Source organism: Agelaius phoeniceus, chromosome 1 (genome assembly GCF_051311805.1).
Source record: "Agelaius phoeniceus isolate bAgePho1 chromosome 1, bAgePho1.hap1, whole genome shotgun sequence".
Classification (NCBI taxonomy): Eukaryota; Metazoa; Chordata; class Aves; order Passeriformes; family Icteridae; genus Agelaius; species Agelaius phoeniceus.
In genome coordinates this window covers 58,226,943-58,234,465 of record NC_135265.1, presented here as the reverse complement: position 1 = coordinate 58,234,465, position 7,523 = coordinate 58,226,943, and the positions used below count along the sequence as shown (strand labels likewise).

The window sequence follows — 7,523 nt, the reverse complement described above, 5'->3', positions numbered from 1 at the left end:
CTGTTGGTGTGGTAGCTTGAAAATTTCTGAAATGGTGACTTAGTGCCCAAAGCTGACATATGCAGGGCAATTCATAAATCATAGAATGGTGTGGGTTGGAAGGAACCTTACAGATACCAGTTCTGTTAACAGTACATGAATGAGATGATTATTATTTGTACAGCACTGCAGCTATAAGGATTTGTTTTGCTGAAAATGAAAAGAAACAATAAAACCAGTTACCAGAGTGTTGTCGCAAGCCCCCAGCTGGGTGATAATTAGCATTGACTCCATGATTGCAGAAGGCTGATCGATCGCCATGCCATGCCATGCCATACTCATTAAGAAAAAACCTATCACCCTTGCAGACAGTCAAATACAGCTTTGAGCAGATTGGTTAATCAAATCCAAACACCATCACCATTGGCCAATCAAGAAAACACCCTTCGGTAAACAAATCTCCATAACACATTCTACATGTGCACAACAGGTGCAGCAAGTGAAGGCAAGAATTGTTTATCATTTTTTTCTCTGATCTTATCACAGCCTTCCCTAGGAAAATGCCTGGCAAAGTTGTGCCTGTTGTTCTCTGTGGAGAGAGCTGTGGCTACACCAGAGAATTCTTTTTCTTGTTACAAATAAAAATGTGATGGTTGTTCATGCCAGAATACAGAGCTGCTGGAGGGACATTTATGAAACAATGTAAGTTCTTATGCTACTCTTTATGTTACATTTGGAGCTACTTAAAATTATTTTGTGATCTCTAACACTGAAGTCAGATTACAAATTTATATTAAATAGCCTAGTTTGAAAGAGTGTACTGAATTTTAGGAGACTTACTCAAGGGAAACTTGATATCTATCAAGTGCTCTTGATGCAAATGTGATATATGCCTTATGAGTGGTTATAAACATAGTTTATGCCATCACCGTATGTATTTTATGCACATGAAAGACTGCTGTTCTGGTTTGTGTTATTGAAGCAAAATGGTAATAGGACTGAAACCATTTTTCTGTTCCCTGATTTCTGTGTAACTTGCTCTCCAATTTCTTGGTTGCTGGTAAGAATAGATGATTAGTTTCAACACAGTGATAACTGACCAAGCAATCCTTCTTCCATCTGATATAAAAACTTTATTTGTTCACCTGATACATTACTCAAATTTGGTTGCTTCTGTAGAAACTAGTAAGAATAAAGCACATCAGAGCAAGTAGTAACCCAGTGTGTGAAAGGTATGAATCACTACCATAACTACTCTTACTCCATTCTTTAGAATACGTAAATGTGTTTGTGATGTCATTAAAGTAGAAGACAAGACTATTTTGATAGCAGGTTAGCCTAGCACACAACAGATTCTTTGACTCAGCAAGTTTGTGTCTGAGATGAATGTTTAACATGGTCAGTGGTAACGTCTCTAGGCAGGTTCAAAAACACTGAAACCTCTTTAAAACACAGACACAGATTTTCTCCTTTCCTGTCCCTCCCAATTCCTAGGGAAAAGTGATGAAGGGAGGAATTCACAATATAGAGGTGATAAGTACAGCTGTAAACATATTAGAAGGTATTATTTACCATAGACATACTATAAAAAGTAAAGAACATTTATGCTAGGCTAACACTGTGGTATTAACCCTACACATTGAACTCCCTGGGACTGACCCTTCACATTGCAGAACTGTGCAAGAATACTTTTTTTCTTTGGCTAGTGTCATATGTAAAATACGTGCATCTGTAAGGTGGTGTCTGCATATATGTGAAGTATTGCCTAAGTGGAAGAACTTAAAAACCATGTTGTCAGAGTGCTAAATCATGATAGTTTAAATTTTAAAAAATATAGTAATTTCTACCTTGTTTCCTTAGAGGTCAAGTTTTGAAACTTTCGCTTGAAAGCTAGAAGGTGATTGTAATTCTCTTTTTGTTTTGTTGGTGTTGCAGGCACTTTGCCTATTCCATGAAATTTCTATTGCAAAAAACAGACTTAACATTGAACTTTGAAACCCATCTCTGGATCTCTAGAGATATCTGTTTCTTGGTGGTCCTTTGTCCTCAATGCAATGGAATTGCAAAGATCAGCCACTATATTGCCTAAATCAGCCAGAGAGAAGAAGTGCCTAGTGCTAGAATAGGCTGGCTGTAAATCTAGCCTCTAAGAGTAATGAAGTATTTGTTATTGCTTGTCACTTCCATGAGCTTGTTTCTGGGACAAGCTACAAGGTCACATGATGTTTACATGGGGTCCTAGTCATAAGAGGCATGCTCAAATCTTTGTCACTAGTAATATGCATTCACCTCAAGTGAGGCCTCAGTTAGCATCTGAGTGTGGTGTGTGTTAGCAAATCCAATTTTATTAATTAAGTTCCTTTTTGCTTCAGATAATATTTGATTTTATATATATCTATATATATATATAGATATATATATATACATATGCAAGGAATGGCCTCAAGTTATACCCATTTTAGCTAAATTTCAGAGTCCCCTTTGGGGGTGAAATTCTGCACCAAAGGAAAGTTACGGAAGTTACTCCTTATGCAAATGGAAGTAGCTGTGAACCCGCAGGTACAGATACCAGTGACGTGTGTGTATGTCCGGCAGGAACTCCAGGCATGGAGCTGCCCTTTCTTGAGCTACTTCAAGGGAGAAGTAATTCTTGGTGTGTAAATAGCATAAATACCAGTGTAGTAAATGTTATAAACAAAAATCTACCAATTTTTTTGGTGAGAATAAGGTTACAAAAACTAGTCAGACCAGTGTTGCTGCCAAAGTGCTACGTGTTTGTTATGATAATCACAAGTCGTTGAAGTTAAAGGTTCTTTTTGTATCAGTAAAGGCCCTGGCTAGGGCTAAGTTAATGGCTCTTCTCACCAGACAGTGAAGGGAGGGGACCTCCCCAGACAGTGAGGGGAAAGGACGAGACGTAGGAGGAGGGGGCATCAGAAGATGCAAAATAACTTCGGGACCAGCATGCCATGGGAAGTGTCAAACTTACCGAAAAGACCCCAAAAACAACGAGCCAATGCAGAATTAAGAAATTAGAGTGATGCCTGGACGTGAGGAACAGAATGCTGAGCCTGCAGAGATGCCGAAAAACCTTTGTTGCTCCTCGCCCTGAGGACAAAAATCATCTTAAACCGAGGGGTAGAGCTAGAAAAAGGTGAAGAAGAGAGATCGGCGTTACGCCTTAGTGACTCCCGTGAATAATGACCTCAATGGACCTCTCGCTCAGCTCCTACGGGACAAAGCTGCCCCTAGTTTTCTCCTTTGAGTCTCCCTGGGAGAGATAACGGAGAGTGCAGACCCGTCAGGCTTCCCAATCTTGAGCTAATTGCCTTCAATAAAGGCATTAAAAGAAGAAAGAGTGTCCTGCCCTGTTTTTTTACAGTAAAGAGCTCTACTTGCATGAGCTTTTGTACAGAGGGAATCTGCAGCGTTAGGCAGCGTGACAAATGCCATTCACTTTTGTTAAAATATTAAAAGTTTTGTAGTAATGAAAATAATAATAAAAATCAGGACAATAAGAGACAATCAGTAAAGAATTATGGACGTCCATGTGCCTGGCACTCTGCCACAAAGCACACCTTGCTAACAAAGAATTACCCCTTAAAAGCAATAGCCTATTGCATATTCATATATCTCATACATGATTCAAACCTTCCTTTCACACTAGGGTGTTTCTACTTAATTTTAACTTCCCCCCCCTCATCTTGAAAATCGATCTTCTTGGTTCCTCGAAGTCTGAGCTTTCCTGATAAGGTGGTACTTCTTCTCTTGGGATCTTGGCGTCTGTTGCTGTTATCTCTATCCAGTTAGGATAATGCGAAGAATTTCTTGGTTATCCTTTCCATTCCTTGAGCTAGTTACAAAAAGTATCTTACATCACATAGTTTCTATTTTAATATTATGCTATAGCCTAAAAACTATATTTACCACACTACTTAAAAGAGATTAATACAGCATAACTTTCCAACAAAACACGTAGTATTCATTTTAATATTTGCGAAGAGCCACTATTGTAATACGTGTCTATAACAAGCAGCATCTAAGCTGTGATTTTAGAGATCATCTTTGCATCTCTGGTGCTGTGCTGAGAAACTAAAAGGTGCAAACCTCTCGGTTTTGGCTTCCTTACTGTGGCCGCTTTGCACGTGGCTGGTTATGGGTGTTAGCCTCACTCCTCTGCCGGCAGCCAAGCCAAGCCGTCCTGGAGAGAGGTAAATGCTCTTGTTTCAGGAGCTGCAACTTCTAGCCCTGCACTTAAGCTCAAAGCCGCCGGGATACAGGGAGGAAAGCCAAGCCATGCAGGGCCCTAGGGGTGGCGGTACTCTCCCGGCCTGAAGATCCCCCACCCCCCCTCCCAAGCCTTCCGAACGAGGCAGTCAGGCTGCCACGGGGAGATGGCGCCAGGTAGCAGGCCAGAGGAGGGGGCTGGTGTCGCCGCTTCAGGGTGAAGGGCAGCGAGGCACGGCTAGGCTACCCCGTACCCCCCCGCCCCAAGCCGGGAGCAGTGCCACGCGCCTCTTCCCCGCCTCCTCTTCAGCCTTGATCGAGACGCTGGAGGCTTCTCACGGCGGGAGGGAGCAGAAGAAATAAAAACAAGTGTGTGCGGCGCTGGGGGAGGGGGATTCCTGCTCCTGCTCCCCGGCCGAGCCGCCTTGTCCTGTCGCGGAGCCGGGAAAACGAGGTAAACTTTGTCGGCGGTCGTGATCCACGGCAATGAGAACGCGCCGACCGGTGCGGCGGCGCGGGGCTTTGTTCCTGGTGGGGCGGAGGAAATTCGGCGGCGGGGAAGGGAGGGAGGCCCTTCGGCGGGCCGCGGGACCGCCGCGGTGGGGATTGAGGGTTTGCGGGGCCTCCGCAGTCGCTACCGGGTGTCAGGGCTCCGCGCTCGCCCCGGAGCGTGTTAGGGCGGGAAGGGCGCAGTTCCCAGTGGTGGGGTCGGGCGGGGGTTCGGGCAGTCTAGAGGGATTGGGAGCGCCGTCCACTGGGACAGTGTTCGGGAGTTCATAGTACCGCTAGGGTAGAAGTGGTAGAGCGCTGCCGCAGGGAAGGCAGGATGGCGCCGGGGCTGTGAGGGCCGTGCCGTCCGCAGGCAGGCTCCGGCCGTGGGGGCGGGAAGGCGCTCCTGTATCTTTGTAGTCACGCTAGCTCTCTCTCCATGCTGGGCAGTTTAGTGGCCGGGCACTCGCTTCTCTCTTAGAAAGTTACTTCAGCCTGTGGGTTCGTCAGGCAGGGAGACGCCCGGTCTGAGGCTGAGGTGCGTCCGCCAGGGGGGAGGCCCCCCCGTCCTCCCCCGCTTAGCTCGTCGTCCACAGACAGCCCTTGCTGAGCCTGCCCTGGGCCTCAGCACATCTGCTGGTGTGTGTGATAAATGGTGCTGGTTTTGGTACCCACCCAGATCTCTCCCGATGCCCAGCTTTTCTGAACTGTTGGCAGTGTCTTGCCATCACTGGCTAAAACTTCCAGATGCGTGAAGCCTTCTGATCACTTTCCTAGATAATTGATCCTTACTGAGGATCGCTATTTAGAACCTTTGTATGTCTTCTCACAAACGTCCAGGTCTTGAGCAGCTTTTGGCATTGGTGCTGGCCAGTAGTGCAGGGTAGGTGGCTCAGGCTCCACAGCTGTGATCCTCCATATCGGGTGGTCTCCTGAATGTTAGGGAGTTGCACCTTAACCAAGAGTCACATTTCCAAGTCTAGGATTAGGTGAGAAGGTGAGAAATACAGTATTTTCTGTAACTTGAATTTTTATTTTGCAATGCTGCTTATATATTCAACAGAGTGGGTTTTTCTCTCTCTCTCTTTTTTTTTTTTTTTTTTTTTAATGCTGAGAAGTACCTGGTGGTAGTCATTACATTTGTAATCACAGTGTTTACTTTCTACGAGGTATGAAATGAAACAGAAGTGAAAGCTATAAGGACTTTGGGACTATTTTATGTGATATTTGATAGGAAATTTCTGTATGCTGATCAACTTCAACTGATTACAGATGTCTTAAGCTGGCTAATTTTTTAAAAAAACAACAACAGTTAGTCTAGGCTAAGCAGGACTTTTGCATAAACGAATGAGATTTTTGATGAGGTTGAAGCTGTGAAAGAGAACCTCAGAAAGTAGTGAACTTATTGAAACCTAGGTTCTAGTGAACCTAGAAGAGAACCTATAGAAAGTAGTGGGTTTTTCTTCCTACATAGGCAGAATTGGCTTTTTTTGTGTAACTAAATCGATTACTTCTAATAACTCATGTTTATTGGAAGTTTTAATTAGTCATGTAATTTGTTGGAAGTACATGTGCTCATGAATTAGTGGTGCATTACCAAGAGTTTTCTATGAGTTAAGTTAAAACATTCTATTTCAATTTAGATTGTGCATGTGCCCCAGGGAATGATTATTTAGAGAAGGCAGTGGCCACAAGTAGTTTAATCCGTGTTCCTCGCAATCTCTGATTTAATCCAAAGTACCTTTCTGCTGGTCACACTTTGTTTTACTAAAACAGCTGTGATATTTTTGGATATCATCACCATTGGTATTACCTTCTTTGGCCTGCTCTTGTTTTCTGGTCATTCAGAAAATATTTCTATCTCAAACACAGAACCCACAACAGCAATCTTTTTCGTTCTCTCTCTGGGCTGCTTGCCAGGGAGGCATGTTAGTCCATAACTCTGGGTTATCTGCCTCTTTGACTATAACCTCTATAGCTAGCAGATCAGAAGATACCACTGAGATAGAGATATAATAAGGCAGAATATTGGAAAAATACAGCAATTTCTTTTTGCATTAGAAAAAGCTGATGGGGAGTCTCTTAATGTCTTTTGTCTGACTTCCCTTCTCTGGAAGTGACCATAATGACAGAGAATGTTGGTATTTTTGAGAGATGGGTGGCAGTTATTTGGATAAAACCTTGTTAGTATAATTACCTATGTGTCTCCTAAATATACTCTTTAACAAAAAGAGAAATGATAACTAAAATAGAGTAGTTCTGAAATTGCAGAACAGGTATAATGAAGGAGAACCAATATAAGGAAATTATTTTAGAAGTCAGTAAAAATGCTATAGAAACTTAATAATTGGTTAGCATTTAATTTTAGGGCTTACAGTTCCATATTATTCCTGGTGAGGATTTCTAGTGGTGTTTTTCTGGCTGCCAGTTGAAGAATGAGATTATTAACTCATTTGCATTTTGGAAGGATCTTGGCTCAAATACACGACTGAAAGTAACCAGAAGTTACCACGTTATAATGAGGGTCTATGTATAAGCTACACACTTGACCTGTTGCTGAAGAGTCTCTTGGAAAATACCTCTTGATGGAGACTCTCCAGCTGTGAAGGAAGATATGTGATAGGAGAGGTGGGAGACAGGGAGTGAATGATTCAGCTTTTTGGTTTTGCTTTTTTTTTTTTTTGAGTTTTGTTTTGGCTGGGCTGGGTTTTGGATCTTTTGTTCTGTTATTTCTCCTGGTCTTAGTACCTTTGTGGGTGGAAGGTGAGAAGCAAACCATGTGACTGGATACTCTCTCTAAAAGTTAAGTTTGGTTTCTGCTTAGTTAT

The 7,523-nt window shown here is 43.0% G+C and overlaps 1 protein-coding gene across 2 annotated transcripts in view; it reads left to right on the top strand.

Moving 5' to 3' along the window:
* Positions 1 to 4,459: 4,459 nt before the first annotated feature.
* Positions 4,460 to 7,523, top strand: part of TNS3 (tensin 3) — a 204,965-nt gene continuing 201,901 nt past the window's right edge. For both annotated transcript variants that reach the window (XM_077179503.1, XM_077179501.1), the window contains exon 1: positions 4,460 to 4,660. The gene's annotated coding sequence lies outside the window, so the exon portion shown is untranslated. The remainder of the gene's footprint in view (positions 4,661 to 7,523) is intronic.